Below are 18,052 nucleotides of genomic sequence, written 5' to 3'. Positions count from 1 at the left end.
CTAAATGTAGATAAGCAATCTATCAAATGCAGAGTTCAAAACACTGGTTTAAGGATGCTCAGGGAACTTAGTGAGCATATCAACAGCATAAAAATAAAACAAGTCAGAAATGAAGGATGCACTAATTGAAATAAAGAACAATTTATAGAGAAACAACAGTAGAGTGAATAAACTTGAGAATCAAATCAATGATTTAGAACATAAGAAAGCAAAAAGTAACCCTGCAAAAGGAAAAAGAATCCAAAACAACAAGTGTAGTGTTAGCAACCTGTGGGACAAATTTAAGCAATCCAACATTCACTTCATAGGGGTTCCAGAATACGATGAGAAAGAGCAAGAAATTGGAAATCTATTTGAAAAAAATAATAATGAAAGAAAACTTTCTTAATTTGGTGAAGGAAATAGACATACAAGTCCAGGAAGCACAGAGAGTCCCAAACAAGATGGACTCAAAGAGGCCCACACCAAGACACACTATATTTAAAATGTGAAAGGTTAAAGATAAAGAGATGAGAGGGGGAGTATGGGAGAATGGGTGAAGAGCTGAGAGGATTAAGAAGTACAAATAGGTAGTGACAGAATAGTCACAAGCATGTAAAGTACAGTATGGAAATGGAATAGCCAAAGAATTAACACACATGAACAAGGGTGAGGGATTGCCTGAGGTAGTGGGGGTTGTTGGGTGGAGGGGTGAAGAGGCAAAATTCAGGACAACTGTAATAGCATAATCAATAAAATATAATTTAAAAATGCTTTTAATGATGATCTCTGATTATTGCTCATTTGTTTACTTTTATTATTCTTATAAGCATAATGCTTCATGATTATTACCATGGTTTCACATATAACTTCATTTTTAAAGAGAACTTTTTTCTTTTAATCTCCCAAATGACAGTAAATTCATGTATCAAAATATTTTCCAATGACTATTTCTTTTTTCAAGTGCCCAAAAGGATTTATCAGACCAATTTTTTACATGTAAATTAAATAGACTTTAGGCTTAGCTATTCTATTATATATTACAAACTTGAAGCAAAATCTGACCATAATGAAATAGTCCTTTGAGGTTTATATTGATCTGCTCTCAGCCTTTGGATGTTAACTGATATTGGTTGGCATGAACTCAACATAGACCACAAATCACGATTGCTATTTAAGAATCCTCACTTACCATGACTCTGTGCTAATCACCTGGTGATTTCACAAATGACATTTACCACCTTTTAATTTTTTTCTTAATTGCTTGATATGCTTTTAAAATGAAATGAACACACAACTTTCTGCCATAAAAAGCTGATATTTTAAAATAGCCAGATACTATATTTTCATCAATCGACTTATAATTAATACTATTCGATTTCTGAACAAGAAAGAAGGTGGCTCTGGTCACATTTAATAGTCTGTGTTCCTAATTATGGCCTCAAATTAATTATGTAAATTTAAATTTATTGTTTTTGCTAAAAAGTCTTCATATATAACTGTTTTATAAACAATAATCTCCTCATCTTATATTCAGAAAGAGTAGTGTGTGTTTTGTCATAAGTTTATTTAATATAGTTAAGTAACTTTTTGTTATTGGCCATTAGAAGCTTGCAACTAAATTCTTTTAAATTATTGCATTTTCTCTATTTTATGACCAAATGAAGTATGCCTTAAATTATTATTTGAACAAAATAAGATAGTAAAAGAAATATAATTTCATTATTTTCCCACATGCCTATGAATCATCTTCTGTACCAGGGTTGGGGGAAGTGGGCACAAATGAAGAAAATAAAACTCTGATTTCAAGAACATTACAGGCATCAATATTGTGCTGAGATATTTATATTAAATTTTAGTTTTTTTACCTGCATTGGTCCAATACCACAGCAAGAGTAAGCTATGAAGTTTAAAAAATGCTAAAAATTATAAACAAAGAATGTCTCAAAGGCTACTAGCCCCAAATAATATGACATTATAAATAGCAATATATTGGAGGCAATTATGACATTATTTATTTTTAATTTATTGCCATGTGACAATATGTGCAATTTTTTTTCTCATCTCCTTAATAATGGAGTACAGTTGACTTTGGATTCATCCGACTGCTGCAGCAAAAGTAAAAGCCGCACGTTGGGAAAGTAAGGAGTTCAGAGAAGGGAAGATGCACTGCTCTGGACATGTGACAGCTCTCCAAGTAACTGCCCTCCTGTGTGAGGTTTCGGATTCCACACTGGCATAAAACCAATAATTGAAACACTTTCAGCTTTCTGCAAGGTAGTGTAATCAATCCAGACAACTGTGTGCTTACGAATGTCAATATCAATACAAGCTCACTGCGAAGATAAAGAAAGAAAGGGAATCTGTATTATGTGTGTTTGCGTGAATTTATGTTTGTGTGTTTAATGTCTGGCTTTCAGAAAGCAGACTGCTAATACAGAAAAAACACTGGACAAGGAGCTGTGCTTTTTGTGTGTGTGTTCTATTTGAGTCTCATTAACTTAATATATGACCTCGGGTAACTGACTCCATAGAGCTTTCTGAGCCTTAATTTCCTTCTCTATCAAGCATGGAATAATGTGTGGAAAGTTCATACAGAAGGGAACTTTGGAACCATTTCTCTTCACTTCAGGATTAAAAATGGAAATAAGAATGTTAGAGGTATACAAACCTTATAAATTACTCATCCAATATGAATAATTTGAAGGGAGAGACCCAGAGAAGATAAATGACTTGACCAAGGCAACAACATTCAACACTCAAGGTTTTTGGATTCAGAGATGTTTTAGAATCACAATTTTTTATTTTCCAGTTGTGTGGGTCCATATTTTTGAAAGAAATTTAATTATTTGCATCTATGACCCGTACTAGAAAGAATAGAAATATATAAATCCTTCTTACTGTGTTTGTACATACTTTTATTTTCTTATTATTTATTTTTAAAAGATTTTATTTATTTGTCTTTAAAGGGTAAGAGAAGGAGAGAGGGAGAGAAATATCAATGTATGGTTGCCTTTCATGAGTCCCTTGCTGGGAACTGGCCTGCAGCCCAGGCATGTACCCTGACTGGGAATTGAATCACAACCCTTTGGTTCACAGGCCCATGCTCAATCCACTGAGCTACACTGGCCAGGGCTATACTTTTTTTTTTATTCATTAAACATTTCCTGAAAGCTTCTGACAAAAAAAATCAGGTTTATTTTATCAAATATTAAAGTGGTAAGAGAAGAATACCTAAAAGTAGTTAAAAATAAAATTTGCCAGGTAAGCTAGACTGAACACTGAAATTTTTGTTAATCAAGATTTAATTTGTCATGCTCTCTCTTCAAATATTTTAAGAAATTGGGATGGTGCATAGAACTTGAGGCTGTTCTGTTCTTTGGGAAAAAAATTCTTATTAATATCAATTTTTTCAATAATAGGTATATTCCTTATTTTAGGATTTAATGACATTTTAAAATAATTATTCAATTAAAATAATAATGTAATTCTTTGTGAAATAAATCAGAAGAATCTAAACTACAGCCTGGAATATATCACATTTATCCATTCATTAATGTATCCAAACTCATAAACATCTATTATGTTACACACCCATATATTTGGTTCCATGTTTATGGATGAAAAAGTGAACCAGAGTGAACCTTACCCTTAGGGGGTACACAGCATATTATGAGAGGAAGCACATACACACATAGAGATATAACAAAATGTAAAGGTACTAAATACTCAACTGTAATTGAAAAGTAAAAAATTATTTTAAAAAATAACCCAGAAAGCATTAAACTAGTTTTTTTAAAGATATTTATTTATCTTCAGAGGGGAAGGGAAGGAGGGAGGGAGAGAAATATCAATGTATGGTTGCCTCTTGCACATCCCCTGCTGAGAACTGGTCTGCAACCCAGACACGTGCCCTGACTGGGAATCGAATGCAGTTGTTTCATTCAAAGGCCCGTGCACAACCTGATGAGGTAAACCAGCCAGGGCTAAACTAGTTCTTGAAGTCTAGATTGTATTTGTGCATGCAGTTGGCACCATAATGAAGATACAGCAGTAGAAAAGACAGAAAACTGTACTTGAACAACAATTAAATTTTTTTAAAGAAAAAAGAAAAGCAAGTAAGTTTGGATAGAAGTTTGCCTAATACAGGCAATGCAAAACAAAACAAACAAAAAAAAAAACAGTAGGAAATAACTATTTTCCAGTTGTTTCTTTGGGTCTGACCCCACGATGTTAGAATTTTGCTACCCAGCCTCATTCTTTAGCACCCGAGTAGCATGCATGGTTAAATTGGCAAATTAGAAAATTCAATATCTGGAATTTGATTATATGCAAAATAATACAGAAAATCCTTTTTAAATTCATTAAATATGTATTTTAAAAATACAGTAGCCAATATTTGTAGAGCATTTGTTTGCTATGTTTTAAACAACAGAGCAATTTTACCTCCCATGGCCAAAACAAGAAAACCACAAAGGATAAAGTGAGGTTTCTGCACTAATTTACCTCCTTTATTTTACCTCCTCTATCATTAGCTTGCACCTCACAATAGAGATTAAATAGGTGTGGAAAAGAAGAAAAGGTAAAAAAAAATAGCTATACAAGTTTCTAGAGTTGAAAAATGAAACATCAGAAATGTTGCAACCGTATAAATATTTCTATCTACTTTTTTATCATTGTTATTTTAGATTTAGCAAGAGTAAATTACATTTCCAAAACCAGCTAAGGCTATGGTATAGCCTTATTTTTTCTGGGAAACAAATCAGTTTTGCAGAAACATCAATGCCAATATGTAGCCCAGCAGGAACTGGGAACTGTTGTAAAATTGTCACACACACAGACAGCCTGAAAGGGAGGGACCTGGCAAAATAAAGAAATCTTCCCTCCCACTTGCTGATCTCTTATCACCAGAGGGTAAGGAAGCCTTTGATGAGTCCATAGTGCCAACTTCCCTTTGCAGACCAGAGTATGAATGAATCCAGAAGGGCACAAGTAACCTGTCTCATTAAACACTGCCTTCCCCAACCTACCTCCATTCCCAAACTTGGCCCCCAGAAAGTTCAGTAATAAAAAGTTACTCTTTTATAGTTCCCTGACTTAAGGATATGTGACCTACTAAATTCTGACTTCTAAGACTAATCAATGAAGAGATGACTACTCACATTGTGAAAGAATTTACATAGCACTCTACAAATAGCTGCTTCGATGAAGTTATGAAACTGATTTATACAAGTGATTTTAGGTACATATTTTGCCATGTATAATGCGCACCTACAATTTTGGCCTAAACTTTCAGGAAAAAAATTTATTTTATTGCTTAATTCAAGTATGTATTTATATAGTTAGATACTTGGGTTTTTTGTATTATAAAGGAATTTTAGCATTTAGTTTTTAAACATATTATAGTACAAGAATAACAAATAATTTCAAAACACAAGGACAGATATAAGGTATTTCAAGTATTACCCATGTATAATACATATCTTTATTTTACCCATGAAAATCTGGGCAAAAAATGCACATTACACATGGCAAAGTACAGTATATGAGGTCTGTCCAGAAAAAGTCCAGTCACTCTTAATACAATGAGAATGATTTGCATGATATCGAGACAAACTGGCAGCCAAGGAGAGTGGACTGGAATGCGCATGTGCAAATAATGACAACTGTGTTAGTCAGTGGGGGCAGTAGACTCCAGCAAGTTGCATGTGTACTGTGTGGCCCTGCATTCAAAATACCTGAGCAAGTAGAGCAACAAATTTGCATCAAATTTTGCACTAAGCTCGAACATTCCCCTATTGAAACTATTCAGATCATTCACAAGGCCACAGCTATGGGCCACTGGTGATTAGCAGCTTCATAACAACAATATGCCCCGTCATGCACCATGTCTCATGCAAAGTTTTTTGGCAAAACATCCAATCACCCAGGTGACTCAGCCCCTCCACAGCCCAGCTATGGTGGCCTTCAATTTCTGGCTTTTCATAACACTAGATCACCTTTGAAAGGGAAGAGATTTCAGACCATTAATGAGATTGAGGAAAATGTGATATGGGGCAGCAGATGGTGACTGGGAGAACTGAGTGAGGTCCCAAGGTGCCTACTTTGAAGGGGACTGAGGCATCATTGTCCTATGCACAGTGTTTCTTATATCTTGTATCTTCTTCAGTAAATGTCTCTGTTTTTCATATTACATGGCAGGATACTTTCTGGACAGACCTCATGTATCAGTTATTAAGTACCAATAGGCGAAAATCTACTGCTCATGAATGACTATACAACTATTACCTAATTTAGATAGATGCCTTCCTTCCGGCTTATTTTGTTTTACCTAGCACTAGCAATATACATTGTTTATGGAAATAAGTTTTTAACAGTTATTCATCTTTTTCTTTTGTGTTGGATCATTTGAGATAAAAAAAAGCTGTCATGAATTCAGAAAGATTTGAATACTTGTCTTAAGTTGATAGTTAAGTTGTAGACTAACTCCCCATGGTCTTCACTATAATGTTAAAAAGAAAAATGAAAGTATATGACTAATGTAATCCACCTCTAGTAGTTCAATGACATTCCTTTACCAAGAAAAAAATGAAATAAAGGCCCAATATAAGAAACAGATAGTAGGACTCCTTATGAATTGCAACTCTAGAAGTTTATACATTTTTAATGGTAAAAACCACTTTTTTAAGCCACTTGTTATGCCTCCCCTTACAGTAATTGCATTTTGCTCTTAATAATGCACATTAGTTTGGGCTGTTATGCAAGTCTCCTTCTTTTGTTTCTTTCAGAAAACAGGAGATTTCTCCTTAAAAGACAAGCAAACAGAAAGAAACTTAAAAATGGGGAAGAGATGTCAAAACCAGAATTAGTACTCAGAAATACCTAATGATGTTGTAATTCCCAGAGGAAGACATTTATTTATATAATGACATTCAGTTAATTATTTATAGAAGTAAAACTCGGGAAAATTCCACTCTCACTGTCCTAATCTACATACACCCTCCCTAGAGGCTTTATCTCTTGCATATGGGTTTCCATTCTCCAATCAGAAAGCCCCTCTTTGTGCTGATTCTGATACTGCCTTTTTTATAAATAAAATGTGCAATAGCCATAATGATACTGATTTTCTGTGTTCATAAAAGTCCACTATTTTAAAGTCTGATTGTCCTTCAAAAAATTGTCCTCATTTATACAAGAAAGACATAGATATGGAATTCTTAAAAGAGTTCACAAGCCACCACCAACTGAACTGCTTGCCTGGCCAGCAGCATCATCTGGGAATGACACAATTCAGTTTCTAAAACTTAATGGTCCGTGAAATGTTCTTGATAATTCCCAGCACAACTTCGTGCTCCAGAGGAGGCAACGGAAGACCCAAGTACTACCACCTTGGCCAATGGGAGGCAGAAGAAGGGGAGAGTGAAGACCATCATTTATTTGAAACGCATGAAACTTAGAATTTCCCTTTTTTTTTCAGTAAGAGAGAAGAGGTATTAAAATGTAGCAGATTATGAGGGTGGAAGTATTCTAAAAATATCAAGTGTTTTATGGCAATATTTCCTGGAAAATTATAGAGCTCCCCAGGCAAGGAAAGCACTTTCTGTGTGAGTGGAAACTTCCTTTGTACACTCCATTTCTTTTTTCTGTGATTTTTAAATCTCCATTTGAAAAATTATAATTTTATAATGGCCACTCAAGTGAAAAGTATTAAAAAGAATTATCTGATGTTAATGACAATAATAATCAAAAGTGCAGATCACCCACACTTGTTTTCAAATTTTAATGCAAGGGCTTTTAGAGATTATAACTGAGAATTTATCATAAAAGAGACTGATTGGTAGCCATTACCTATTCAAAAACAAATGTAAAAGGGGAAGGATTTACAGGAACTAGTACGAAGGACACATGGACAACAACTAAGGGGGGTGGAAATGGGAGGGAGGTGGGGGCCACAGGGTGGGGCTGGGATGGAAGTAAAAGACAGAATACTGTAGTTGAAAAATAATTAAATAAAAAAAGAGAGAAAACTGAAAAAAAAAAATATATATATATATAATGGCCCAAACACTTTATTTTAAAAAATAGTTGGGCTTGCAACAGAGATACACACTTTATTATGCCCTTCATGTAGACAGTAATTTCATTTCAATAAGCTGAAACAATAATTTATGTAAAAGATTTAAGCATGTATCAAAGACACACGCTTTATAGTGTCTCTCATAATATCAATAATTCCTAGTTCAATCAATTTACTTAAAGAATTTTCACTTTGGGGAAAATGAAGACAATTTGTTGTCTTTCTGATTTCAGAGAGGAAGACCACTGACCTCCCTCAGTATCTACTACATCTTTCTACCTTGGTGAAGGTTGAATGCAAAATTCAAAATAAGATAGGGGTTGTGATTCAAAATCTTGTGTATGTTGGATGGGGTCCTATACTAATCGTGATAATTTTCATATTTTCCAGAACAACCAAAAGATTGCACCATTCTAAGTGAAAATGAGTAGGAAAAGAAAGCCAAAACTGTGAGCTGAATATGGCTTTTTGTCCTTAAAACTGAAGCCTTCCTGTGTGTTGCAACTAAGTGCCTGAAGATATCAAAAGAAAAGAGTAAGTTACCAAAGTTGTGAAACTCATGGCTGAGAAAAGATTGGCATGAGGTGTTATCCTCATGGCACAGGATGTTCTTGGAAGAATTTCTTACAGCTAAATTGTCCATAGTTTCACTAATCTTAACATCAACAATGCTTCCTTCTTTTGAAATTCTTTTAGTCTCAACACATGGGACTAAATTCTAAAGTGGTGGGAGGTTAGATAAAAACCTGTAACTAAACTTTAGAATGCTGTTTTAAATGACTGCTTTCTTCTGCTCTCAGTAGAAATGGATTTCAGAATATAAGTAAGGTGATGGCAAATGACAATGAGAAGAATTACAGCCCTTTCTTTCGGTGACTTAGAAAGGACATTTGTAGACAGAAATATTGTTGGCATAGAAACAATAATGGGTGGCCTTTGACAAAGGCAGGGATGACTATCTAAGAAAACAACGATCTGGGACCATTGCCAAAAGTCAAAAGAACAGGATTCAGCTGAGGTGAATTCAAAAAAAAATCCCTGGGTTTAGCACACGCAGTAAAATTTTGAGAAATGCTGAAGAACCAAATAGAGAAGAGTATATCAAGCCTTACTAAACTGCCTGAGGGGAAAAAAATATAAACCATTGATTTCAGTAACAATTATTGACTTACAGATTAAGTTTTTCCAGGAATTTTAGGTTGTTGTGTACAGGGTGCTATTCATTTTTGATAACTTAAAAAGTATTTTTCTTTAAGTATTTTAATTGAGCAGCTAATAGTAGATAGTCCCAAGATTACAGGGAATGAGCAATGGCAGAAATATGCCAACCAGCAATAGCTATTGATTATCCAAGAGAATCTTTTTTAAACATGAATATGGCAATATTATATATTGTAAAGAGATGTTTGAAATCGAGATTGATGATTATTGTTACCAGCATTCAATGTTCATCATCTTCGCAAACCAAGGCTCTAAAGATGTACTCATAAGTAATTGAAGATTGCACACATTCTAAATGACCCCAGTCAAATTTAAACTCTTGTATTAAAATACACAATCTGCCCTGTCTGGTGTGGCTCAGTGGATTGAGTACCAGCCTGTGAACCAAAGGGTCCCCAGTTGGATTCCCAATCAGGGCACACATGTGGGTTGCAGACCAGGTCCCCAGTAGGGGGTGTGTGAGAGGCAACCACGCATTGATGCTTTTCTCCCTCTCTCCCTCCCTTCTAATCTCTCTAAAAATAAATAAATAAAAATTTTAAAAATATATTAAAAACATACAGGTTCTGGAAGCCTCATGCAATTTATGTGAAACTCTATCCCAGGAAATGAAAGAAATTTACATACATCATTATGGAAAAGCCATTAATGATAGTTTGATACAAATCATTTTATTAATTTATTTTCATGGCCTCAAAGAATAATATATAAATCTCTTAATGATAAATTAGAATTCTAGCTGAAGATTCCAAAAATATGACATACAAACCTGAAAATAATTAGGGTAGAATTTTAAATGTCTGTCCTGTTAATATTTAACCAAGGGAGTTGGTGCTCACCAAGAAGCAGAATGAATTCACTAAACGCATGGCAGTCTTTTCAACGAGCATTTAGAGAATTCTCTCCTGATGATAAGCCAGAGTAACACATGCAGTTCCATATGTTTGTAGGTAGTTGAATAATCTCATGTAAGAATGATTAACAACAACCTGTAGGTCATTTTCTAATGGGACAGCAAAAGATTTTCTACTCAACCTTGTTTTATTCCCATTATCATTTATATACACAGATAATAAAGAATCATCCAGAATTATAAGAATCAAGCTAAAATTTAATAAGGATAAATCCAAAATTCTGCAACACTTTTCAAGTAAGTCAATTAAACAGTTCTCTTGGAAAAAAGAAACAAGCACTTTAGTTAAGTGAAACTCAATATAAGCCAACAAGTGTAACAAATTGCCAAAAACACTCTTAAAATTTCAAAATGCACTGAGAGAAGAAGAAAGTCCATACTTAGACCACTTCACTGTCTTCATCAGATCACATGAACTGTATTATATTTACATTGATTGTCATATTTTAAAATTCACTGTGAAAAATTCGTAGAAAGTTTTGAGAACAGTAGCTAGAATACAAAGTGGACCTTTTCATATTATGTAAGGACTATCTAAATAAACAAGAATGTGGATGCTGAAATTGAAAATACTTAGTGAGAGCTGTCTGAAAATACTAGTGACAGCTCTAGTAAAAGTAGTAACAAGATTGCTTTATAATTAGTAATTTTAAAGCATCAATTGATATAAGAAAGTTTGGAAAGAAACTTCATTTTAATATCAGGGAGCACATTCAGCAATTATTTAAATCAAGATTTGTTTTCTCTTAAGTCTAGGAGCTCTTCATTATTGGATGATTGACAGGTGTCTTATTAGGGGGAAACTGGAACCATGACCTGTAAGGTCCCTTTCGAAGCTAAAAGTGTGTTAATAATCATTTACATTAAGAAAACATTTTAAACAAACAACCTAACTTTACATTTCAGAGAACTAGGAAAAGAACAAACAAAGCAGATTGTTACTAGAAGGAAAGAAAGAAAGGTTAGATTGGAGATACATAAAATAAATAAAAAGATTATAATTAATAAGATATATGAAAAATCAGTAGAATAATTTTTGAACACATAAACAAAATAGACAAACCTTTAGCTAGACTAGTAAGATGGAGAGAAATAGAGACAGAGAAGAGATGGAAACACAGAGAGAGGACTCAAGTAAATAAAACTATAAATGGGAGAACCATTAAAACTGATACCCCAAGAATGAATCAAAAGAATCATAAGAGACAACTGTGAACAATTATATGGTTTTTCCTAACCTAAAAAAATAGTTAAATTTCTGGAAACACACTTTATAAAGACTGAATCATGAAAAGATAGAAAATCTGAACAAACCAATTACTAGTAAGGAAATTAAATCAGTTATCAAAAGCCTCCTAACAAAGAAAAGCCTAGAACCAGATGGTTTCACTGGTGAGTTCTAACAAGCATTTATATATAAATTTGTATTGACTATTTTTATCAACTCTTCAAAAAAAAAAAAAAGAGGAGAGGCATAAACACCTCCAAGCTCATTTTATGAAGCCAGCATTACCTTTTAACAAAACCACATAAGGACACAATAACAAAAGAAAATTACAAACCAATACCTCAGTTGAACATAGACAAAAAAATCCTCAACAAATATTGGCAAACAGAATTGAACAGAGATGCAAAATTGTTCAACATCTGCAAATCAATGTGTTATACCACATTAATAAAATGAAGAATAAATCATAATATTATCTCAATAGATACAGAAAAGGCATTTGACCAACATTCAGTTTATCAAATCATAGCATTCGAGTTATGATTTCATAACATTTGGTTATGATAAACACTCTCAGCAGTATAGAGGGAGCACACCTCAATGCAGTAAAGGCTATTTATATCAAGCCCACAGGTAACATTCCGCCTAATCTGGCAGGGGTATCCAACTCACAGCCCACAGGCCTCATGCAGCCCAGGATGGCTATGAATGCTGCCCAACACAAAACTGTAAATTCACTTAAAAGCCTTTTTTTGTTCATCAGTTTTCATTAATGTTTGTGTATATAATGTGTGGCCCTTGACAACTCCTCCGGTTTGGCCAGAGATGCCAAAAGGTTGTGTGCACCAAGCTAAAAACTTTTCCTCTAAGATTAGGAACAAAAAAAGGATGCTTACTCTCATCATTATTCATCATAGTACTAAAGTCCGAGCCAAAGAAACTAGGCAAGAAAAAGAAATTAAAGGCATTCAAGTTTTTTTAAAGTGTAAAATTATCTATTTGAGTACAATATATTATCTACAGAAAACCCTAAAACTTCCTAAAGCTTCCTCCAAAAAACAGAATTAATAAGCAAATTTAGAAAGTTGCAAGTAAAACTCAATACACAAAAATTAGTTGCATTTCTATACTCTAAAAATAAACTATCAGAACACGAAATTATTTTTAAAACCCCATTTAAAATAAAAGCAAAAAGAAGAAAATGTTTAGGAGTACATGTAGCCAAGGAAGTGCAAGACCTATGACATTAATTCTTGAATAAGAAATTCAAGAAGATACAAATAAATGAAATGATACTTTGTGCTCATGCACTGGAAGAATAAACATTGTTTAAGTGTACATACATACTACCTAATGCGATGTACAGATTCAATGCAATCCTATCAAAATTCCAATGGCATCTTTCACAGAAATAGAAAAATAACAATAAAATTGTATAGAACCACAAAAATCTCTGAATAGCCAAAGCAATCTTGAGGAAGAAGAAAGCTAGAGGCATCATACTTTCTGATTTCAGACTATATTAGAAATTATATTAAACAAAACAGTATAGTATTGATATAAATACAGACACAGATAATTGGAACAGCATAGAGAACCCAGAAGTAAGCCCACACATGTACAATTAATTAATTTATGACAAAGGAACCAAGAATATGCAATGGGAAATAACAGTCTCTTCCCTAAGTGGTGTTGGGAAAACTAGATAGTCACATGCCAAAAAATGGAACCAGATCCTTATTTTATACCTTACATACAAATCAATTTAAAGTGGATTAAAGACTTGAATATAAGACCTAAAACTGTAAAACTCCTGGACAAAAACATAGGCCATAAGCCTTTTGACATTGGTTTCGTCAAGGAATTTTTTTCTAATTTGACACCTAGAGCAAAGGTAATAAAAGTGAAAATAAACAAACGGGACTATGTCAAACTAAAAGCCTTCTGCACAGCAAAGGAAATCATTAACAAAATGAAAAGCCACCTTAAAAAATGGGAGAAGAGATTTGCAAATCATACATCTGATAAATGGTCAACACCCAAAATATATAAAGAACTCATATACATCAATAATAAAATAAAACAAAAATCTGGTTAAAATATGCAGAGGAACTGAGTTATTATTTTTCCAAAGAAGACATGCAAATTGCAAATAAGTACATGAAAAAGTGTTCAAAATGACTAAACATCTGGAAAATTCAAATCAAAACCATAATGAGATATTACCACACACTCATGCTTGTTAGATTGGTTATCATCAAAAAGACAAGCAATAACAAGTGTTGTGGAGGATGTGGATAAAAGGGAACCCTTCTTCACTGTTAGTAGGAATGTAAATTGGTACGGCCACTATGAAAAATAGTATAGAAGTCCCTCAAAAAGTTAAAAATAGAACTAGCATATGATTCAGCAATCTCACTTCTGGGTATTTATCCAAAGGAAATGAAAGCAAAATATTAAAGAAATAAATCACTACCATGTTCACTGCAGCATTATTCACAGTACCCAAGATACAGAAACAACCTGTGTCCATTCATCAATAGATAAAGCAGATATGGCAAATATATACAATAGAATATTACTGGGCCATGAGAAAGGCGTTTACAACAACATGGATGGACCTAAACAATATTATATTAAGTGAAATAAGTCATACAGAGAAAGGCAAATACTATTTGATGTTACTTACACGTAGAATCTGACAAACAGATCAATAGAACAGAATAGAGAGCCAATGATACCTCTATGATCAATTAATACTTGACAAAGGGGGCATGAGCACACAGTGGATTAAAGGTAGCCTCTTCAATAAATGGTGTTGGGAGAACTAGAATAGTACATGTAAAACAAGGTGGTAGACTAGACTACCAACGTATACCATACACCATGATAAATTCAAAATGGATAAAAAACTTAAATACTGACACCATAAAAGTCCTAGCAGAAAACATAGGCAGGAAAATTGCAGATAACCCAGGTAGCAATGTTTTTGCCAATGTATCTCCTAGGGGAGGAGAAATAAAGGAAAAAATAAACAAATGGGAATACAACAAATTGAACAGCTTTTGCACAGCTAAAAAAAACCATCATCAAGGCTCTGGCTGGTGTCACTCAACGGATTGAGCCCCAGCTTGCAAACCGGGAGGTCACAGGTTCAATTCCCAGTCAGGGCACATGCCTGGGTTGCAGGCCATGTCCCCAGTTGGGGGTGTGTGAAAAACAACTGATTGATGTTTCTATTGCACATGTTTCTCTCCCTCTCTTTCTCTTTTTCTTCTCCTCTCTCTAAAAATAAATAAGTAAAATCCTAAAAAAAAAAAAGACAGAAAGAAACCTTCATCAAAATGAAAAGAGAACATCATGACTGTATGGGAAAACATATTTGCTAATGATACATCAGACAAGTGACTGTATATATCTCCAAAATATATAAGGAACTCATATGACTCAACACCAGGAACACAAACAATCCAATTTAAAAACTGGCAAAGGGCCTGAATAGATACTTCTCCAACATACAGATGGCCCATAGACACATGAAAAAATGCTCAACATTACTAGCCATCACAAAGATGCAAGTTAAAACAACAATGAAATATCACCTCACACCGGTCAGAACGGCCATCATTAATAAATCAACAACAAGTGCTAGCAAGATATAGAGAAAAGGGAACTCCGGTGCACTGTTGGTGGGAGTGCAGACTGGTGCAGCCACTGTGGAAAACAGTATGGAATTTCCTCAAGAAATTAAAAGTGGAACTGCCTTTCAGTGGAAGTGTTGGAAATATACCCTAAGAGTCCTGAAACTCCAATTCTGAAGAACGTATGCACCTTTATGTTCATAGCAGTGCTATTTACAATAGCCAAGTGCTGGAAATAACCTAAGTGTCCATCAGTAGATGAATGGACTGAAAAACTGTGGTACATTTACACAATGGAATAATATATAGCAGAAAAGAAGGAATTCCTACCTTTTGCAATAGCATGGATGAATCTGGAGACTATTATGCTAAGTTTAATAAGTCAGTGAAAGACAAATACCATGTGATCTCACTTATAAGAGGAATGTAATGAACAAAATAAACTAAAAAGCAAAACTGAACCAGAGGCATGGAAACATGGGATAGACTGACAGCTCCCAGAGGGGAGAGAGGATGGGGGCAATGGTGGAAAGAAGGGGAAGGGACTAGTTAGAGAACATGTATGAATGACCCATGGACACAGACAACGGTGTGGGGATGGGTGGAAGAGGGCAAAGGGGAAAAATTGGGACAACTATAATACAATAAACAATAATAATAAAATAAAATAAAATAAAATAAAATAAAATAAAATAAAATAAAATAAAATAAAATAAAATAAAATAAAATAGTGAAACTCATATCGGGTTGGCCAAAATGTTCATTTGTTTTTTTTCCATACGATGGTTCTAGTAGCACTTAGTTATCTTTAACTCCATTCGAAACAATTGTTAGATTGTATTGTGACAGTTGTCATATCAGTGTGTATTTAAAAAACACTTCAAAATTGGTGAATTTTTGTGTAGCCATTTTAATACTGAAGATGGAAGAAAATGTGCAATATTTTCAACACATTATGCTTTATTATTTCAAGAAAGGTACAAATGCAACTGAAACACAACAAAAGATTTGTTCAGTGTGAGGAAAAGGTGCTGTGACTAACTGAGCATGTCAAAAGTAGTTTCCAAAGTTTCTTGGTACCATTGACATTTCAGTCAAACCTTTGCTGTGGGGCTGTCTTATGCACTGGAAGATGTTTAGCAGTACCCCTGATCTCTACCCACTAGAACCAATAGCAGGAGATAGCCAACAGACTCAAAATATCCACATTAATAAAGTTATTGGTGAAAATGAAAAGTGTATCTTATGGGAAAAACTAAGTAGACTTTTTGGTCAACCTAATAGAAAGAGAGGTGAGGTTAATAGTTACCAGGGGCTGGGTGTGGCTGAAATAGGGCGATGTTGGTCAAAGAGTCCAATTTCTAGGTAAAAGATGATTAAGTTCTGGGTATCTAATGTACAGCATTGTGATTATAGTTAACACCACTGTTTTATGTACTTGACAGTTGCTAAGAAAGATCTGCAATGTTAATGCCACAAAAATAAAATGGAAATGATATGAAAAGTCAGACAACGCTATAATGGCAATCATTTTATAATACAGAAGTGTATGAAATCAACTCGGTTTACACCTGACACTCTCACAGTATCAATGTTAATTACATCTCGGTAAAGCTGGGGGGGAAGCTAAATGTGTTTTATATATATTTTGATTCTCCTTTTTTGAATGAGGAGGTTGTTCTTCTAGAGGAGCTATTTTCAACATTTTTCATGTCATGGCACTCATAAACTAATTACTAAAATTCTGAGGCCCCCCAAAATATATTTTTTGCCAATATGACAAAAAATAGGTATAATTTTGATTCACTAACATGGGGCAGCTATTGTTGTGCTATCTATTATCATTTTTTAATTTGACAATCTAAGAAAAAAGAGGTCGGTGCCCTGACTACATAGTTATGTATTACATGTTTTTTTAAAAATATTTTTAATTTAAATTATTTTTTTGTTGTTCAGTTACAGTTGTCTGTATTTTCTCCCTACCCCTCCCCCCGGATCCCTCCAAACCTCCCTCCCTCCCTCCCTTGCTTCCACCCTTCCCCTTGGTTTTGTGTCCTTTATAGCAGTTCCTGAAAACCCTTCTCCCTACTAGCCCCTCCCCTCTCCCCTCTGGCTATTGTTAGATTGTTCTTAATTTCAATGACTCCGGTTATATTTTGTTTGCTTTTTTCTTTTGTGGATTATGTTTCAGTTAACGATGTGATCATATGGTGTGTGTCTCTCACCTCCTGGCTTATTTCACTCAGCATAATGCTCTCCAGTTCCATCTATGCTGTCACTAAGGGAATAAGCTCCTTTCTATCTGCTGTGTAGAATTCCATTGTGTAAATGTACCACAGTTTTTTGATCCACTCACTTACTGATGGGCATTTAGGTTGCTTCCAACACTTGGCTGTTGTAAATTGTGCTGCTATGAACATTGGGGTGCATAGGTTCTTTTAGATTGGTATTTCAGGGCTCTCAGGGTATAATCCCAGCAGCAGAATTGCTGAGTCAAAAGGTAGTTTCATTTTTAGTTTCCTGAGGAAATCCCATACTGTTTTCCACAGTGGCTGCACCAGCCTGCATTCCCACCAACAGTGTACTAGATATTACATGTTTTAAAAATCCTTGCAGTACACTGGTTAAAAATTGCTGTTCTAGAGAGTATATTTTTTCTATTGTTTTCACGCCACTGCAGGATAGCGTGAAATCACTTGGGGGAGAAAATGATCTGAGGAGTCCCAGTGGTTGAAGGCAAGGCTTTGAAGAGCCCCTCTGCATGGCAAGCCTCAGATCTGATTTGACTGGTTGTCTGCCACCCTGATTAGATGAGATTCCTGGAAGGGAGAGGTCTGCAACCTCACTCTTCCTGCTGACTGTTCCCTCTGACAACAGCCTATTTTATCTCTTTGTGGCAATAAAGTTAAAGAACAGTTCAGTTTGTTTTAAAGTTCATCACGCTCACAAAGGTCCCCCGTCACCTCCTCATATACAGAAGACTACAGAGCCTT

The sequence above is a fragment of the Artibeus jamaicensis genome, unplaced genomic scaffold, assembly GCF_021234435.1.
Source record: "Artibeus jamaicensis isolate MK-2021 breed Jamaican fruit bat unplaced genomic scaffold, CSHL_Jam_final contig_3126, whole genome shotgun sequence".
In the NCBI taxonomy this organism is placed as follows: Eukaryota; Metazoa; Chordata; class Mammalia; order Chiroptera; family Phyllostomidae; genus Artibeus; species Artibeus jamaicensis.
The sequence above is the reverse complement of the archived record's forward strand: the minus strand, read 5'-3'. Positions refer to the sequence as shown.